General features: G+C 44.7%; 1 protein-coding gene and 1 pseudogene across 1 annotated transcript in view; one reads left to right on the plus strand and one right to left on the minus strand.

Annotated features, from left to right (window-relative positions):
- Nucleotides 1-21188, minus strand: part of GPM6A (glycoprotein M6A) — a 218913-nt gene that overhangs the window by 110940 nt on the left and 86785 nt on the right. The gene's annotated exons all lie outside the window — the stretch shown is intronic.
- Nucleotides 19288-19407, plus strand: LOC136656548 (5S ribosomal RNA; annotated as a pseudogene).

A 21188-nucleotide genomic window follows, 5' to 3' on the forward strand; every position in this document is an offset into this window, starting at 1 on the left:
AGTCCACAAGCAATAATAAATATAACATAACAAAACATAACATAACAAATAAATGCAGCTTTACAAGGTATTAGCTTCTGACCTTTGCCTTAGAAACTACCGCTAAAAATTCCGCCACCAAATTGGTGATGGAAAGGGAATAATCACTAAGGAGAATTGGGAAAGGATCAACAAGGGAAACAGGAAGAGAAGAAAGAAAAGGGTCAGGTAAGTGGGACCTGAGATTATGATGGGCAGTGCAGCGAAGAAGGATGTGATCCAGAGTATCTGGTTCAACTGAACAAAATAAACATAATCTATTTGGACGTGGGGTTTTAGAAAATCTCCCTTGGTGTATTGCAGATGGAAATATTTTCAGTCTCGCTAACATGAAAGCCCTTCTTTTGCTCGGATTAGTAAGTTGGACAAAATAATTCGCAGGGTGGCCAAGGGAGGGGGACAATCCAAAGAAAAGGGGTGAACAAGTCGGATCCATTTGTCCACTCGAATTCAAACTCCCCCAAAGCTGCTTTTCCACCCACCCTGTCTATTTTCCCCCACAGAATGAAAGCACCATTGGGAGGCCAATTTTGAGGAGGTAAATGGTGGGAAAGGAAAGGGTTAAGCAGTATCTTCCTCATTACCACCACTATTTTGTCATGTTAACTGGCAGTCTCTCACATTTAACTGAAAGAAAGAAATCAGAAGCCTGTTTATCCACCTCCAGCACACCTGAATTCTAACTGTTCTACTAAATCTGGAGAAGGCTTTTTATGTCAGCACTGTCAGAGTAAAGCATTTAGCTGTACCTAGTATTTGGTAAATATTACCTAATAATCAATGTACAGGGCGTCCCACGTTATCTGCAGGGGTTCCATTCCAGGACCCTCATGAATAAGGAAATCCACAGATTATGGAATTGCAGGTCTTGGGGGCCTTGTAATCTTCTGGAAGCAATCCTCCCGCAGCCCTCCAAAGACTTTTAATGTCACTTCTGGTTTTCCCAGAAAATTGGAAGTGACCTTTCAGGGCCTCCTAAAGATTTCAGATCACCTTCTGGAGGCAGCCAGAGAGCAGCTCTGGTTGCCTGAGAAGGACCCATGTAGGGTCATCCCTGCGGGTTCTAGACTATTGATAGTGAAATCCATGGGCCCACTGTACATTTGTTCTGTATATTTGTCAATCATGGGTGCCGCTATAGGTGTGAATTAGTACTTCATGCTTATGGCAGAACCCATGTAAGAGCCCTATTTGCATGAACTTGCTTGACAGTTGGGCAGGGTTCACCAAGTGCTTACACGGGCAGTAGTCTAGCCAGAGGGGGGCCAGCACTATAAGTACTGCAGGTGCCACAACGCTGTGCGTCTCCAGTCCACTGCAGTCACTGCCTGAAAAGGTTTGGATGGCGAGTGGGCAAGGGCGCTTACACAGCACATAACCACATACTCCTTTGGCTATGCTACTGCGCATGGTGATGGCCAGTTCAAAGGCAAATAGAAACTGTCCCTGGCCTGATGAGTGAGACTGTACTTTAACATTAGATACACAAGTTTTTGCATTAAAAGTTAGATCTCAGGTTCTGTGTGATTGCAAGCAGCAAGCGTGGGAAAGATCTCTAGCTAAAGTCTTAGAGAACCTGCTAACAGTCAAAGCAGACTGTACTGAGTTAGACAGACCACAGACCCAACTTCAAGTTTGTACAAGGTCATGTCTTTATCCTATATGCCAGTTCACAACATACAGACCCATGAATGCAACTCTGAAATAAAGTGAGAACACAAGACACTGTGCCCTGATCTATGATGCATTTACAAAGTGCAGGCAAAGTTAAGCACTTTTAAGCCCAATTGGTTTCAACAGAAGAGTGTTGATCCAACGGTTAATGGCCCCCCAAGTGAACTGTGTTCCAAGCAGACAGCTGTCTAGAGACCGCTCCTCCTCAATGAGGTCTATTAGTCACAGTGCTGTTATTCTGCAGAGGGGACAGGATTTTGGACACTGATTAGCCTTTGCAGCAAAAATGGCTTCACATGCCAATCTAATTCTCAAAACATTCCACGGCATAAAGCCCAAGACCCCATTCATTCAATTAACCAGCTTCAATGGTGTCAGGGGATGGCACCCAAATGCTGCTCGTTTGTTTGGATGGAAAAGGTACTATTCTATAAAGCAGCGGTTTTCAAACTCTCACGGAGAGTTTAAGCCACTCTAAGTTCTTGCGGGGGAGGCAGCGGGTGCAGGGGGAGGGGGGCTGCAGGGGCTTGGGTCCACTTACCCAAGCCTCCTGCTACCTCCCAAGGGTGCGGGGTGCCCTGCCCAACCTTCTGCAGGGCTGCCCACAGCTTCAGACGTGAAAGTGGAGTGATCGTGCTCCACTTCCACTTTAGCGGAGGCAGGGCGGGACTGCTCCACTTTCGCTTTCAAAGTTGTAGGGAGCCCTGCAGAAGGTTGCACAGGGCTCCCTGCGCCCCCAGGAGGCTGCAGGAGGTTCGGGTAAGCGGACCCCCAAGTCTCTGCAGCCCCCTTGAGCAGTGTGATCCTGGGGATCGTGCCGCTGCCCCTTAAGGGGGCAGAGGCCAGGGCCCTCAGGCTGGGGCATCGCAACACCCCAGTCTGAAAAGCCCTGTTATAAAGGGTTACAAAGCAATGCAAAGCTCATAAAATCAACCACAAAATTTCACGAGGTTTAAATGAACAGTCTCCTGTATACCAGCCTCTCAACAGAGCAGTGAATTTTGAGGACAAATGATCAATGAAGCTATTTGTTTCCCTGAACGTAGCTGTAAAATAATTACAGCACTCTTTCAAAGTAAAAAGGATTTCACTACTGAATGACAGCTTATTGAATGAAACAACTTCTATGTGAAAGCAGGCATCATGATGATCTTCTTCCCCAGAGGAAACCGACAACACCCTTCCCATTATATGCTGACCACATAATAATCACTTTGGAAGGGATTTGGTGGACCAAGACATTATTTTGTTCAGAGGCTGTGGTACATATGCCAATTCAACAGTGTTTTGAGACAAAAATGATAACTTTTTAAAAACTCAAGCTACATATTAAGTGAAATCCATTATATCTAAGAATTGGTGGGTTGGGACCCACTAGGTGGATCGCGAGCCAATTTCAGGTGGGTTCGAATTCATTTCAATATTTTATTTTATTTATTTTTCACATTTTTATACCGCCGTTCCTCCAAAGAGCTCAGGGCGGTGTACACAGTTGCTCCCCTCCTGTTGTCCTCACAACAACCCTGTGAGGTAGGTGAGGCTGAGAGAAAGTGACCGGCCCAAGGTCAACCAGGAAGCTTTGCGGCTGAGGAGGGATTCGAACCTGGATCTTCCAGGTCTTAGTCTACCTCCCAAACCACTACACCATCCTGGCTTTTAATCTATAAGACTTGATGCTACCATGGTATGTGACTGCATTTGGGGAAATGTTATAGACCTGTACTCTTAACAAGCTACGATGTATATTCTTTTAACAATGATAGTCAATGAGACTTACTCCTGGGGTAAGTTTGGGTAGGATTGCAGCCTAGGATTGTTAAAAATTTTCCTGCTTGATGATGTCACTTCTGGTCATGACATCACTTCCAATGGGTTGTGATAGATCCTCATTCTAAAAAGTGGGTCCTAGTGCTATAAGTGTGAGAACCATTGGTTTAAACCAGGGTGCCCAAACCCCAACCCTGGGGCCACTTGCGGCCCTCGAGGACTCCCAATGCGGCCCTCAAGGAGCACCTAGTCTCCAATGAGCCTCTGGCCCTCCAGAGATTTGCTGGAGCCACACTGGCCCGATGCAACTGCTCTCAGCATGAGGGCGACTGTTTGACCTCTTGCATGAGCTGTGGGATGAGGGCTTCCTCCACTGCTTGCTGTTTCATGTCTGTAATGCAGTAGCAGCAGCAAAGGAAAGGCCAGGCTTGCTTTGTGCAAGGCCTTTTATAGGCCTTGAGCTATTGCAAGACCTTCATTCATTCATATAAGTTCCACCTCTAGTATATTAATTTATGTAAACTTACATAAATTTATTCAAATTTTAAATGTACATTAATTCTTCCCCCCCCCCGGCCCCCACACAGTGTCAGAGAGATGATGTGGCCCTCCTGCCAAAAACTTTGGACACCTCTGGTTTAAATCATATGAAAGATGTATCTCCTGTAAAACATCCAGGTCTTGCTCCACCTTTAAAATCCAGAGTGAGTGAATATATGGAGGGGGAGGAAAACTAATGGGTACAAGCAGAAGGAGAGAACAGGCTGCACACACTGACCACAGCACACCATGGTTCCCAGTCATGCATACAGAACATACATTTGTGCAACCCAGTCTCCCCATCCACTGAATGCAAGGCCAGTGGATTACGGAGTTGAGAGCAGGCCACGGGGAGGGGAGTGAAAATGGTGCCTGCTCTTCCCAGTTCAGGAACTAGTTCTTTGGCTGACAGTACTAATGAGGCTCAGCGCAAACCAGTGCATTGATTCTCCAGTCAATTTGATTTAAAGGTATAATAGAAAGCGTAGAAAAGCATGTACTCAGAGATTGCTCCCTGTTGGGGCAAGTTCTATACCATGTTGCCTGGCTATGAGGCAAGGCAGCCTGGGGATCATGGAGAGCATCACTGCCAGTTACTTCTGGTGGTCCTTCAAATAGTTGGACCATGTGAAGTGTTACAGCAGAGGACAAACATGGAGAACACTGCATTAGAGAATATGCAGAGATGTTACAGAACGGTGGTTTTTTCACATTTCACAGATTTGGGAGTTGTTGTTTGTTTACAGAAATAAGAATTGCAGAAAACTGTTATGTGTTTTTATTTCATTATCACTAAAAAAAAAAACCCATCTCTGTATCCCACATTTAGCTGGGAATGTCTAAAGCCATAATTCTATACACACTTACCTGAGAATAAGCCCCATTGAATACAATGGAATGTATTTCTAAGAAAACATGTATACGATTCTGCAATAAGTCTCTATTAGAATAAATAACTAGGCTTAGAATACAACCCTGTCTATTTAAGGTGCAAACAGATCTCAAATGAAACTAAATGAAGCACTTTACAAAATTCCATGGAGTCAGAGGGTGCCCAGTGGATAAATCAGAGGCACTGCAATCTAAAAATCGATGAAGACAGAAGACCGGTATGGACCAATTTTAGCTCCAATGGTGTCCATGAGACTAAAGAAACTCACACCCAAATATCCCAGCTTAACAAATGTATAGATTGCAAAAGTAGTTCCCTTTTTTGAAGCACCATAAATGGCTACAACCAGCAAAGTTTTTTGTTTTTTAGGTTAGCAACTCCAGAGAGGTTTGCCCTCTTTTGTTTCTCTTGTGCTACACTAAATTTGTATGATCTCTCTGGGTTTGTTTTGCTAATCTAATGCTTTGTCCTACAGGCAGTTTTGGCATGGTGCACCTGTTGTTGGCACTGAACTATAGCTGAGATACAAAGGGCTATTTTAGGCATTCCCAAAAGCTCCCACCAGCTCGGTAAGGTTTCTGTTCAACTTTCTCTCTTTGAATACCAGACCCCATGCCTCTTTTTCTGGTTGTCTCATAGTGGTATATAAATCTTCTAAATCAGGGGTGCACAATAGGTGGATCGCGATCTACCGGTAGATCGCGAGGCAAAATGAGTAGATCGCGGAGTGCCGACCCCTCCCTTCAGGTGCCTCTGGGAGGAAACACCGGGAGTAAGGCCCATTGTACTCAATGGGGCTTACTCCCAGGTAAGTGTGGCTAGGATTGCAGCCTCACAGCCTAATCCTAGGCATGTCTACTCAGGAGTAAGTCCTGTTATACTCAGTGGGGCTCAAGGTACACCAACATACATTGTACACATAAATGTTATATGTTATGATGGCGCGAACATTGTAAAAAAAACTCTGGTAGATCTCCGGGCCTTGCTGGGTTTCAAAGTAGCTCTCGAGCCAAAAAAAGTGTGAGCACCCCTGTTCTAAATAGTAATATCACAACTGTTTTTTAAACTGTCCTCCGTTTCAAAAGTAATTTGCCATGTAGCATAAGTGGCTGCCCTTCAAGAAAAGGCCACCCAAATCTCCTTGGGTATGTAGAACTAGCAGTGGGTTCCTTTGGATCCTGGCCTCTCTCTAGAATTGTGTTAACCTATCTAGCAGTGTGATCCTATACATGTTTTCTCAGAAGCAAATGCCACTGCATTGGATGGGCCTTACTCTATGGCAGGGATGCCCAAACCTCGGCCCTGGGGCCACTTGCAGCCCTCGAGGACTCCCAATGCGCCCCTCAGGGAGCCCCCAGTCTCCAATGAGCCTCATGTCCTCCGGAGATTTGTTGGAGTCTGAACTGGCCTGATGCAACTGCTCTCAGAGTGAGGGTGACTGTTTGACCTCTTGCGTGAGCTGTGGGATGAGGGCTTCCTCCACTGCTTACTATTTCATGTCTGTGATGGAGCAGTGGCAGTGAAGAAAAGGCTGGCCTTGCTTTGTGCCAGGCCTTTTAAAGGCCTGGAGCTATTGCAAGACCTTCATTCATTCATATAAATGAATATATTAAAGATGAACTTATGTAAATTTATTCAAATTTTAAATGTAAATTAATTCTTTTTTTTCCCCTGGCCCCCAACACAGAGAGATGATGTGGCCCTCCTGCCAAAAACTTTGGGCACCCCTGCTCTAAGGTAAATGTGATAAGACTGTACCCTAAGAAAAAGTTCCTCTGCTTCAAAGCACAGACAATTGGATGAGAAATCTTGCAGACATCTTGCTATCTGAAAGTTCTATTAATAGCATCCTCTGGTGTCCTGTTTGAAGTCCATGCCAAACCAATAATTCTCAATGTTGACAAAGGAATTTCATCTCCAAATACTCTATCAGCATTGAGTAAACTTCAGCAAAAAATCAGGAGAGATTTTGAGTTTTCTCCTTACACATAATAGCTTGTAAATTCACCACTGACAGGATAATCTGCAATTCATTCAGGGATGTAACTGACATCTCCTTCATGTTTCTTTTTATCACTGTGAATCAAACTGAAAATGATACATCAGGAATACACAATGCTGTATTCCACAATGCTGTGGAATTTGCTGCATATGTAGTTTCTAAGCGTACAATTTTTTAGATAGGGGAAGAATGATGCAGTTAAAATAAATTGAGTTTCATGCTGAATGCTGCTATTGCATTTCTCTTTATTAAAATTATCGACCAAGGATATCGGGCAGACAGTCAACATATCTCATCAGCTGCTGAAGCACATCACTTTATTTAATGCTTAATTTTATTAGGGCAAAATAGTTAATTGATCTGGCGGTGAACTGTACTCTCCCCAAGGAGTACATTAACACAGCAACAACTTTCCGGTGGCTCTTTGTTCCTGAACTCAGACAATGCTACTGTTTCCAACCAAGTACAGACAAGTGAAGGAAAGTAACCTCATTTAAATTTATTCATTATTTGAAGAGGAGAGTATTCTGTAGCAAAAACAAATACATAAAGGGGAAAAACCTTTATCCAAAATAAATACGGATAAAATATCCTCTTGAACCCCTTCCCCCCTTTCTTTAAAGAAAAAACAGATTCTGGAGACTGAAATCTTCAGTAGTGGTTTAAAATGTGTGTTGTGGGGAGAGAGCTTGGCCCTTTTCTCTAGGGTAGGGGTTCTCAAAGTGTGTGTTGTAATGCCTTAGGCTTTGTGGCTCACTCAGAAGGTCACTGTAGGATGTCCCTGGTGGACTCTCTCTCCCACCTGTTCCCCCAGGTGCACCCATCTTGAATCTTTCACAAGATCCAAGATGGTTGCCCCCAGAAGAGCCAGGAAGAAGAGGTTGCAAGGCATTGTGCCACTGCTCTACGGTTATTTCTCCCACTCAGAATTACCCCTTCCCTGTGATACTTTCCACTCATCGGGAGGAAAAGATACCGAGCACTGCACCTTCTCCTCCAAGAGACAGAAAGTTACTTGGGGAAAATTTTAAGTAGGATGGCCCAAGAGTGGGGAAAGGTTGAAGCAACTCCACTGAGCTTCACTGGAGCTCTGCTCAAGGTCACAGCTTTCCCCAGATGCTTTTCCTTTTCAAAAAAAAGTATTATGGAATACTTTTCAATCCCCCAAAACACCACACACATCTAATTCCAGTGTGCCGGAAGACTTGACAGAATGGCTGTATATGCAAGGGCAATTTTATGCATTATAAAAGGCACAACTGAGTTGTCAGTAAGACATGGCTAGTGTTAGTAGAGCTAGATCCAAGACATGTTTGTAACTATGCATTTATCACATTCATGGGTGGGTTTGTTTTGTGTTTGACTGTCCAAATAATTTGCATGTAAACCTTAAAAAAAATGCAGTGGCCAGTAACTACTGGCTCTACTGCCAAGAATAAATTTAAGTGATCTCATTATTGCAAGTCTACACACACATCTGAATTTGCAGAGTAAAATTTGATTTTTAAGCTTTATAAAATTTTCAAACTGCAGAACTAGTCCTGCAGCAAAATTAAAATTAGGATAGAGAGCAACCAATATATCATCATCACTAAAAAGAAATCATAAGTTTAACAAACAAGGAATATATAATAGGGAAGAAACAAAATAAGATTTGATGTTTTATCTTGGCTGCTTAGGTTCATCAGTTCTAAAGAAACATTCATCTCCCAGAAACTGGCCAAAAAAGGCCAGAAAATATTCCCTTGTTTGAAGAAAACCATGGCAAACAATAAAAATATGGCATCAGTTTATATATATATAATAGCCTATAGGCGCAATCCTAACCCCTCATGTCATTGCTTTCCAGCACTGGCTTAGTGGTGCCAGTGGGACATGTGCTGCATCCTGCAGTTGGGTGTCACTCACGGAGGCCTCCTCAAAGTAAGGGAATGTTTGTTCCCTTACCTCAGAGCTGCACTGCCCTTATGGCAGTGCTGGAAAGCACTTACATAAGGGGTTAGGATTGCGCCCTCTATCTACTATGCTTGTTATCTCTTGTGACACTTCTTATCTGCAATAGATAAAACATTACAGCAGTTGTATCTAATCTGGTAAGAGTTATGTATTTGTCTGGTTGACAATAAATGTCCAAGATGCAGAGACAGCCAAGGGGGAATCTAGAATTCAACACACATCTGGAGAATATCTGAAAATACATCCTATGTAGCAGCATGAATGTGTCAGACATTAAGTCATGCAGCTCTGGAAGCAAAAGATTCAGACTGGAGGGCCTGACCACTACTGAACTTTTTCCCAACTATCTGTGCTGGTTACAGGGTCTTTTCTGCTCTCCCAGTCAAGCCTTCTGAAAGGCAGAAGACAGATGAAATAAAAAGAGAGCATAGAGTGCATGCATGCACAGCATTCTGAGACCTCTTTAAGCCTGAATGCATACCAGAAAATCAAATGCTGGCTGAAGAGATGTCTTGCCAGACTGGAAAAAGCTAACAAAGCACCCATCCCACAGCCCAAGGAGGCAAGAGTAGGAGGGAGGAGCAACAGCACCAGTAGTGAGAGTGAAATCCAGCAGGGAAAAGCCAAGAAGACTCAAGGAGCTTCTGCCATCACTCTGTTATATCTGACAGTCAAGATTGAAGGCCCTCTTACCACTGTCTGACAATCCAAATTCTGTCCTGGACATTCGGCCGGTGGTGCAGCAAGAATAAGAACTTCTATACTACAAGCGGCCTGACATGTTTCTCCTGCACCAATTCTCATCTTCCAGTGCCTCCTAACCTTACTACAGGTTTGCAGAACTGTAACCAACAGAGCCCAAAGCAGTCCACCGAGAACCCGGGAAGCCTGCAAAAATATGGTATGTGGGCAAAGTGTCCATCAAAGTGTCCACTCAGGTTCCCAACAAAATTTCACTCACAGGTGAGCCAATGTGCACAATGGATGTGCAACTCTATTGGGATCTGAACCCACATATTCTACCTAGTGGCTGCATCTGTTCTCTGCCGTGGCTTAGAGAAGGCAAGAAGGAAATGCAGCCCAGAAAGGAAAAGGTTTTCTAGCATTTGAGTACAAAAACAAAAAAGAACAAACAATGTTTATTCAGTTGGCTTGGAGAAGACCCAAAACATCTGGATAATCAGACAGTCTGTTACTTTAGAGCATTATTCAGAAAGCACCACCAAAAAGCCTACAGAGCCAGGATAATCAAGAATTTCATATACAAGTGAATAATGGCAGTCTACTACTAACATTGCCACAGATAGCACTTACAATGATATCTCTCTCTGTTGCAGTCATCTACATTAGATCATTTTTAATGAGCATTCAGTAACTACCCCCGTAACAGGAGGTAGATGTGATCTCTTTCTATTTTATGAGTGGAACAAACACAAACTGGACTCGAACAAGAATTTCTGACTTAGAGCCAGGCGTTATGGGCTGGTTTTTGTGGCTACTTTCCCCACAACCGACGCTCGTCACACCAAAAAACAACTCATCACACACTGCCAGTGCTCTCTAATAGATACATGCTAGGAGAACAATAAAAGACTGTGGAGTGGATTACTGGATCTTTGCCATCAGTAAATATACTGTGCCCTATTGAAAGGAGGCACATCGGCAGGCATTGACTTCAAAATTGGATTAAGCCAAACATCTTTAGCCTCACCACTCCAAACGTGCTTATTTTTGTAGGGCTCATGACATGCCGTGATGACGACTGTTGGAAGACCCAGAACGTCATCCAGCGCAACTATCTGCCTCATTATTTACAAGCAGCATCGACATGAAATTATTTGCTTCCATCATGGCTGCTAGCGGCTTGCAGGACTGGGCTAGGATGTGCTGTGCAGGGGAGACTCCAAGCATTCTGCTGTGGTGCAGAAAGGAGGACTTGGAAGGCTGGGACACAATTTAGTGTCAGCGACTCTGATTTTTCAGAGAAAAGGAAGAGAAAAACAAGTAGTTTCAGTCAAGATGGCAGCGGCGGGGGAGGAGTGTTTGATTTTGTCATGATTAACGTTACACAACACTCTAGTATGGAAAAACATCGTTACAGAACAAACAAGTCAAACCATAACATTAGGAGAGCATAACATGATCTACACATACTGCCATACACTTAAAGCAATGAGGTTTCTTGTCCTGTCCAAGGCAAAGATAGCCCTTGAAAAGACCAGAGGGCTTGTAAGCTTGCATTTCATTGCCACTGAAGTATCTCCCAGATCAACCCATAATTTTCATACCCTCACAGGATTCAGACTCTCAAATTGTCTTCACTAAGCAAAAGCGGTTGTTTAAGCAGCTTTGTTTTTGTAAGGACTGGGTAAACATTTTTTTTCCTGCCCTGCTCCCTAAACAATACCAGAGCAATGACCAGTCTCCTCTGCTCTCCAGATAAAATGAAATCTGCCAATGTTTGTGATCACAGCTGGACTCCACCACAGAGGAAAAAGCTCTAACACATGGCATATTGTGCAGGGAGGAAGAGTCTGTTGTGTTAGCTGTTGCAATCGCACAGTTAAATCACACCATTTTTGAGTGGCCATTGGCTATTCCAAATGGTCATCCTTTGAATATGGGCACAGAATTGCCTGTGCCTGTTATTGGAATTGGTTCACAGATATACTTCTCATTATATTGTAAGCATGTGCAGCTTTCGACAAGGATGGCCCCAGTTCTTACATCCTACCATCCAGGCTTTCCTTACAGTAAGGTACATGGAATCTGGGGTTTGCTGGCCCTTCTCCACTGAATTTTCTCTAGCAGCAATAATCTTGAGCTATCTTGCTACATGTGTGAGATGAGACTCTCAAATCTAAAACTATCCACTCAGAAAATGGTATGTAGCCACCCCCAAATAAGTGCTAATGCATTTTTCATGACATGCACCTGATTATTCATTAACATAAATCATGTGCAACTGGTTAAGTGGCTTGTGCTGAAAGAATAAGCAATCACATATGCATAGACTTGTAGCATTGTCAAAACAGCCCATGTTGAGGACATTTGGAAAAACATGCCTATTTGAACAAGGAATTACCAAGGGAAATAACATTTTAACACACACAAAAATTTTACGTGAAGATATAAACACACATATAGTATATATACATATACACACAGAGTAGCAATCTGCGGTACAGAGAGTTAACAAACATAGAAAGGCTGTATCAGTCAAACTGGGTCAGTTCCAAAGAGGAAAGCATGACATCTACATGTAGCAGGCAAATTGAACACAGACCTAAAACACCGATCACAGAAGCAACTGAGATGCTAGGTGTTTATGTGCCATTGGCATAAACCATTTTAATCAGTCACTTTTAATTCCAGAAAATCATTTTCAGATGAATTATGCCTGAACGTGGGATTTAAATGTGCTAGCCCTGCTGTTGCACCGACTACAAAAAATCTCTCTGCAACATGTCTGAATAACCCCAGGATCCACATAGCAACAGAAAATCCAGCGATTTGAGACTATGTTGGAGAAGTCAGAGAAAAAAAGGGCCTTTCAACAGTGTCAAAATGCAGTGATATCACCTGGTCTATTGCAAGGCAGTCAGAATGGAGCTGTCTTTTAAAACACAGGGGGGGAGCACACTATGAAGTGTCCAAATACACAAGGCACATTAGATATTATACACACAAATATATGAACACCGTTATTCAGCTTCGATATAGCCAGAAACAAAATAAGATGCACTGTGCATAATCAGAAAGAAAAGAGATGTCAACCTTCAATCTTTCAACATTTACAACCATTTTTCTCACTCTACACCACATAACGGGGCTTTTCCGACCAATAGCCAGAGAAAGGGGCAGGAAAGAAAGAAATACAGGCAGCGCTACTCGAAATTTACAAAATATGCCCAGTGTCTTTGTTGTGGCTGGACACCCATTCAGAGATGTAAATAATGGTCACTTTGTTAGATTTCTAAATGCAACTAGCTACAAATGTTGTGTGTGAGTGGCTCTCTCTCATAGTTCACACTGGGCTCCCTTGACCCAGCTAGACAAGCGTGAAAACATGAAATAAATGAAGGTTAACAAAGACTGGTCTGGGAAAACAGTTCACATGAAATGCTTGCAGTGTTAGCATCTTACACATATAGGACTGTGCCACGAATTCCTGAAGCCTGAAATAGTTGTAAGCAACATGGCAAATCTTGATCCTTTACCTTGTTGCACATAGCAAAATGGCCAAAAATAATGGAAGAAAAAAAACCATTCCCCCCCCATCATCTCCACGCAGATTTTCACAACATGCAGAGGTAGAAAGCACAAATAGAGAGGTAAACAACCCACTTACACAAAAAACAAACTCGTTCATCACAATACCTTTTTGTGTCTGTCCCTCTTCCATGTTTTCTTCCATGGTTACCTTTCTTCACGAGAGACGGCTGCACAGGTTTAATCAAAAGCCTCACTCGGATGTTGGGAAAACTGGATTTATTTCCCCCGGGAAGCTCCAAGAGCAGTAGCTTAGGCAGGTCCTCAGAGCTTAGCTCAGGCTCCCCTCACTCTCCTTGCCTGCTTGGAGACAGGCTGTCAAGTGCAATTTCATTCAAATTACTCTGCCATGAAGATTATCAATTTTTCTTCTCTATGCTCTCCATTGTATACCACCGTAAGCAAGTATTCAAATGAAGAGCCTGTGAATTTAGGGGGAAATTTTGGTCGGGGTCCCAGTAGCTGTGTCACTGTGATTCATAAGGCTCACTTTGCATATAAAACGGGGAGGGGGGAAAAATTGATGTGTGCATTGAAATCTGTGCTTTAAATTGGAAACAGGCTGCACTGAGAACAGATGGAGGGGTGTCTTCCTAACATGAAACAGACCATGAACCCATAATTCCCCCTATTTGCTACGAAAGTGGGAAAGCCCAGATGCCTGTCACTTTGGATGCTGCTGTATTGCAATACTTGCTTCCCCCTTACCATACTCCACTGACATTTTATATCATTTTCGTTAGCCATGTCATCCCCATCTTTCTGGAATATAAGCATTTTTAAATATTCCATCTAAACTAAATTCTGAAAGGCTTCAAGTTTGTATTTTTGTGTGCATGCACGCATATACACTGCATGTGAACATGTACACACATGTATAAGTACATATACACACACATACACGCAATATTAGCCATGAAGTCCAACCTTTTAATTTCTGGCAAATCGGCTCTTTAAATGGTTTCCCAGTGATATTAAGTAGTGCTCATATATCTGACCAAACTAGTGCATTGTTTGTGACTTAAAATGATTTTGGTGGATCAATTTTTATGGGAAGGCAGCAAATATACATTAAATAGGTAAATACAAATGCTTTAAACTGCTTTGCTGATGCAGAAAGATGTAATTTCATCTGCATGCTACAACTCATAAGGAGGGAGCACTTCAATATGATGTAATAAAATACAACAGTGTTATGGAGTGCTGAGGAAAGGCAGAGGTTAAGTACACTATAGGGGCACCCGCTTGTTTGGGGAGCTCTGCAATCTGATTTGGAATGCAAATTGATTGAGTACTGCAGTCTGGAAAGGAATTTGCATTTCTGAACCTTGGATCAGTGGGAGACAAATAATTATTTTGGAGTTCCAACACTTCACATGGTGTGCAAAAGGGAAAATTCAGGATTTTATCAGATCCTCCCTTATTATCTCCTTATTCCTATTATCAGAAAGCATTAGTATCACTGAACAAAAGCATTTTGCAAGTATGAATAAATTTAACCTGTCAAAAAAAAGTTTGACTACAATGGGTCATGCAGTCTTTCCTTGGGGAAACCGTTTCAGTAGCCTTCCACAGTAGAAAAAGGAGAAAGATTCATCCACTTGGCAGTGTTGTGAACGCAATCCTTCATACTGAGATGTTATTCATAAATAAAACATAGTAAGTATTGATTTTAGCTCTATCAGACCAGCAATCTATTGTATTTCAGATTTATACTCCACTTTTCCTTAAAAAAGTGCTTCTAGCCAGCATAACAGTGGGAAGGCTGGAGTTTTCGCCTGATGCTGACAGTCAAAGGGACACCTTCTGGACCAGTTAAGTCCAGGGCAGAGGAGGGCACAGAGGAGGTGGCATGGAGGGAGGGTGGCAACCGGGGTGAGCGAATCAGGCCAGGAGGCCATGTCATCAGGGACACCTGGCCTGTGGCTGACCCAGCTCCATTTGGCTCTCTCTCCAGGTTGGTTGGTGGAACATCTTAGGCCCTCTGGCTTGCCCTTTAAGGCCCAGAGGCTGCTGACTGCCGGCCTGTAGGAGTGGGGTGGGGTCTGGCTGATTGGACACCTGGCCTGTGGCTGGCCCAGCTCCATTTGGCTCTCTCTGCAGGTTGGTTGGTGGAACATCTTAGGCCCTCTGGCTTGCCAGCAGCACGAGCCTTTGGCGCGAGCCGAAGGGCTCTTTGCCCATGGCTCTTCGCCTGTGGAGCAGAGCCTGGAGCCCGGAACATCTATTGCTGCCATCGCCAGTCACCCTGCCAATCTCCCTGTGGATCAATAAGTGCCAGCCACGCCGTTGCTCCTTATTTTTGGAGCCTTTGAGCCTGTCAACATACCAACACCAGCCTTTTAAATTGAGTGTTAGTGTGAATGTGATTGCCTGGCGTGAGTGAGAGTCGGGCTAGGAGGGTTGAATGGTGTACCTGCCTCTGTGAGAGGGGGGCAGGGAGGGACGGACTAGGAGTACCTCTGCCTCAGTGAGAGAGGCAGAGGCTTGCAGCAGCCCAAGCCTCGGTGTGAGGGGGGTGAGGGTTGCTGCATTGGTTGGTTGTTGTGTGTGTCTGTGAGTGTGTGTGTTTTAGTTTTGTATTTGTGTGGCTGTTGGTTGGTTTGTAGGTCAGTCCTGCCGGAACTATGTGCTTGACACCATGGGGGAGCTCAGGGGAGGGGAGGGAGGCCACCATCACTAGAGTTACGGGCCATGGAAGGTATGGCGGTGGGGGTTGGCCTGGACATTACAGGAGAAGGAGGGTCAGTCGTAGACAGACTGTCCCTCTTTCTGGCCCTCCTCTTATCCCTCTGACCCTTGGCATGCCTGGCAACAGCCCCCTGAGTCTGAAACTGCTGCTTCTGAATGCCAGGTCGGTGAATAATAAGATCTATTTAATCCAGGATTTAATCCTGGAAGAGAAGGACGACCTGGTATGTATCACGGAGACCTGGTTGGGTGAGCTGGGGGGGGGGGTTAGTCTTTCCCAGATTTGTCCACCGGGTTTCCGGGTACTGCAGCAGCCAAGACTACAGGGGCGGGGAGGCGGGGTTGCAGTGGTCTACCGGAATTCTATCCGTCTTACCAGAAACCCTGTTCAGCAGTCCACCGAGTTTGAGTGCCTTCGTGTTGTGTTGGAGGGGCGAGACAGAACAGGGATTCTGTTGGTGTACCGCCCGCCTTGCTGCCCAACAGACTCCCTGCTTGAGCTGACGGAGTTGGTCTCGAGCGTGGTGTTGGAGTCCTCCCGCCTATTGGTGTTGGGGGACTTTAATGTCCATGCTGAGGCCCCGGGAACAGCTGCAGCTCAGGATTTCATGGCCTCCATGGCAACCATGGGCCTGTCTCAAAGAATATCTGCCCCAACGCATGATGCGGGACATACACTGGACCTGGTGTTTACTGCTGGGCAGGCTGATGGTGATCTGAAGGTGGAGAACATTAAGATCACTCCTTTGTCATGGACAGATCACTTTCTGGTGGGATTTAGGCTTGTTGCAGCCTCTCACCTCCGCAATGGCGGGGGATCGCATTCTATGATCCGCCCTCGGAGGCTGATGGATCCAAATGGGTTCCTGAGGGCTCTGGGGGATTTTCCTGCTGCCAGAGCTGGAGACTCACCCGGCGCTCTGGTCGATCTCTGGAATACGGAGATGGCCAGGGCCCCGGATGAGATCGCTCCCAAGCGTCCTCTGCCCAGTCACAGAGTCAGAGCGGCTCCTTGGTTTTCTGAGGAGCTGCGGATAATGAAGTGGCAGGGCAGACGTCTAGAGCATCAGTGGTGAAAGACTCGTACTGAATCTGACCCTATACAGGCTAGGTCCCAGTTAAGAACTTATTCTAAGGCGGTGGTGGCAACTAAAAGGGCACATCTCTCTGCCACCATTGCATCTGCAGAGAACCGTCCAGTGGAGCTCTTTTGTGTGGTCCGTAGCCTTTTACATCTGGCCCCCCCTTCTGGTGGGGAGGAGCACATGGAGGCTCGCTGTGATGAGTTCGCAAAACACTTTGCAGAAAAGGTCGATCAGATTCGGCATGACTTGGACGTCGCTGTGGGCATATCTAGTGATGTCCCCGGGGAACCTGTCTATCCTGCTATTTGGGATTCTTTTCAGATTGTAGAGCCTGAAGATGTGGACAGGATTCTCTAGAGTGTGAGACCTGCTGCTTGCCCGCTCGATCCTTGCCCAGCATGGCTAATTAGGGCTGCCCGGGAAGGGCTGGCCGAGTGGACGGGGAGGGTGGTCCATCTCTGAAGGAGGGGGTGCTCCCGCCTGCCTTGAAGCAGGCGGTTTCACCCTCTCCTAAAGAAGCCCTCCCTGGATCCCACTAATTTAAACAAGTTTCGGCCAGGGGATTGGAGGCACTGTTTTGAAGTGGTTCTGCTCCTTCCTGGCTGACAGATCCCAGAAGGTGGTGCTGGGGGATGCCTGTTCAGCACCCCAACCTCTTAGGTTTGGGGTGCCGCAGGGTTCCATCTTATCCCCCATGCTTTTTAACATCTACATGAAGCCGCTGGGAAAGGTCATCCGGGGGTTTGGAGTGGGTTGCCATCAGTATGCTGATGACACCCAGCTTTATCTCTCCTTTCCCCCTGATTCTGAGGTTGGGGTCCTGGATCGCTGTCTGGAGGCAGTTAGGGGCTGGATGTGGGCGAAGAAGCTGAAATTAAATCCGAATAAGACAGAGGTGCTCTTGGTTTGGAAATCCACAGCTCGGGTACTGGACTATCATCCTGCTCTGAATGGGGTTGCACTCCCTCTGAAGGAGCAGGTCCGCAGCTTGGGGGTTCTCCTGGTTCCACAGCTGCACCTGGAGTCCCAGGTGGCAGCGGTGGCCAAGGGAGCCTTTGCTCAGCTTCGGCTGATTCGCCAGCTGCGACCGTACCTGAGCTGCGCGGACCTGGCCACAGTAACCCATGCCCTAGTGACATCTAGATTAGATTATTGCAAAGTGCTCTACGTGGGGCTGCCTTTGAAGATGGTCCGGAAATTACAACTAGTACAGAACGCGGCTGCTCGTGTGGTGGCTGGGGCACGTCGGTTTGACTCTGTCGAGCCGTTGCCTCGGCGGCTACACTGGCTGCCGGTTCTGTTCCGGGCCCAATTCAAGGTGCTAGTTTTGACTTTTAAAGCCCTTTACGGCTCGGGTCCGGGGTATTTGAGAGACCACCTCCTTCCCTACAATCCTGCCCATGCTCTTAGATCATCTGGGGGGGGCCTTTTGACTGTGCCGCCACCAAGAGAGGTGAGAGGGGCAGCGGCCAGGAAGAGGGCCTTCTCGGTGGTGGCCCCCGAACTTTGGAATACCCTCCCCTTAGAATTGAGAACTGCTCCCTCTTTGTTAATATTTCAGCGTGGACTGAAGACCTTTTTGTTTCAAAAAGCTTTTAATTGTTGACAGGCTGGCTGGCTTTCTTGCTTTTTATATGAGAATCCACGGGGTTTGTTTTAGATTTTTAATTATTTGTAAATTGTTTTAATTATTGTTTTTAATTGTTAATTTTTAATTTTGTATTTGTTGGAGCTAATTGTTGTAGGCCGCCTTGTGTGCCCATAGGGCAAAAAGGCGGGATATAAATTAAAATAATAATAATAATAATAATAATAATAATAATAATAATAATAATAATAATAATGATGATGATGATGATGATGATGATGATGATGATGTCAGACCTGATCTGCCTGCATGGATCAAATCAGACTTGTACCAGCAATATAGCTGGCACAGCTCCAAGTTAACCCATAGCACCTGCTGAGGCTTACGCAGGGGCAAGGAGACAAATGTTCCATAGGATATGGTGTATAACAGCAGAAGTAAAGGAGACAGGTGGTGTTAGGATATCTGCACACGTGAGTGCCACTGATACTCCCCTAGTCCATCTCCATCCCCACTCTGTTCCATCCTCTCCCCACCTCATTCTGCAACCACTGTCACACATAGCTTCGTAGGTCAAGCAGCAGGCCTCTAGCACTTCCACCCAAAAAGGCAGCACACCTAAAATGGCCATTTTACAACAGTGTTCCACAGTATTCCACTGCCTGCAAAGCTTTCCATAAAGCACTGGCTCAGTCCATGAAAGGCATGGGGCAAAAGTCAACAATATACCAGTGACAGAAATAATGATTCTACATGTCAGTAAATGTAGCTTCAGAATGCACCTAGCAGCAACTGTTACCCTGCACATGCCCGATCTCGTATGATCTCGGAAGCTAAGCAGGGTCAGGCCTGGTTAGTACTTGAATGGGAGACTGCCTGGGAATACCAGGTGCTGTCGGCTTATACCATAGTCTTTCGAGACTGAAGGTTGCCAACCATAGAAAGCTCACCACTACATGAGAAAGTGAATTGGAATCTACTAGGGAAGAAAAAGTCCAAAACACTCATGCGGGAAAGGAAATGTGATTTTCCCCTTTCATCTTTCCACAATCCTTAGGCCTGCCTGAATTTCCTGGACTTTAGAAGGACGTCACTGACTTCCTGTATATGATGATCCAAAATTTATGTACAACTACCCCTCATCTTATGCAGCGGCATCATTAGGGGGTACAGGCCACACTGGGGTGACGCGCATGAGGAGGTTGACACCACTACTGGCCAAAATTAAGATCTTATTATTTTCAAATAATACCAACAAGTTATATATTCATTGATGCATAATTTCATGTAGAATGCAGTGAAACAAACTGTGCCGAAATTATTCTAGCAAAAGTTATAGCCAAAAAACTAGTGGGGGTGGGGCAATGGTAAATCACCACACCCACCAGCTGGCGCATTGCTCTTCCTACTGCATGGGAGTAGGTCCATATAGGGGTGATGTGCTGGCCTACCAGACTGGGTGACGCAAACCCCTTACTACATGTATAAAATATGCAGGACAGATTTCAGTATACATGATCAGCTATAATCTGCATTGTGTACAGCTTGCATTGGTAGGGGGGTTAAACTAAATCAGTGATGCCAAACCTTTTGGACTCAGCATGTCAAAAATTTGGAAAATGTCCAACTTCACTCTGCTGGCGATTCACACCCCCTACACACACATGAAAGAGACACAATTCTGTTTAAAAATAAATGAATATGTAAAGAACAGTAAAATTATGTGTGGTGCTATGTATTATATAAAGAAATGGGAAATAATTATAAAAATGAAATACAAGTAAAACAAACTCAGTTGTTGTCCAGTGCTGGTGAACACTGGCATGTCACCTTTGGCCCGCGTGTCATAAGTTTCCCATCAATGAACTAGATCAGTGGTTCTCACACATTTAGCAACAGGACCCACTTTTTAGAAAGAGAATCTGTCAGGACTCACCGGAAGTGATGTCATGACCGGAAGTGATATCAAGCAGGAAAAAATTTTAACAATCCTAGGCTGCAATCCTACCCACACTTACCCAGGAGAAAGCCCCATTTATGGTCATTATTAAAAGCATATACACAGTAGCCTATTAAAAATACAGGTCTGTAACATTTCCCCAAATGCAGTCACATACCATGATAGCATCAAGTCTAATCTATTAAAAATAAATTTTTGAAGTGAATGGGAATCCAGCTAGTGGGTCTTGACCCACAGTTTGAGAAACACTGGACTAGATTATCTTCCCTTCCAACACTGATTTCTGCAATTCTAAGTGAGGGAAGACAACTGGAAAGTATTGACTTTGTGTATAGATTTTTAACTTTAAGTATCTCAAATGCATCATGCCACTTAAGAAAAATTTGGTAGCTTTCCAGCCAGAGAGTAAGAATAACAAAAGATAGGTAAGAGTTCAGAGAGAGAGAGAGAGAGAGAGGTGCTGAAAACTTGGCCCGTTCAGTGTTCAATTATTTAGTTCATTGAACTTTCCAGTATAGCCTAATTCGTGTCTGAACTGAGCTGCAACCATTTCATCTTCATCCAAGAGGACTGATCCCAGGCAGATATTGTGCAGAGCAATCAATCAACCATGCTCATGCTGGTGGCCTGGATGAAAAAGTGTCACAGAGCTGACACACTGACACAGTCATCTGTAATCAGAGTGCACACAACTTATTAGCATGTGCCCATTTCATTTGTGT

This window comes from Tiliqua scincoides, chromosome 6 (genome assembly GCF_035046505.1).
Source record: "Tiliqua scincoides isolate rTilSci1 chromosome 6, rTilSci1.hap2, whole genome shotgun sequence".
Lineage (NCBI taxonomy): Eukaryota > Metazoa > Chordata > Lepidosauria > Squamata > Scincidae > Tiliqua > Tiliqua scincoides.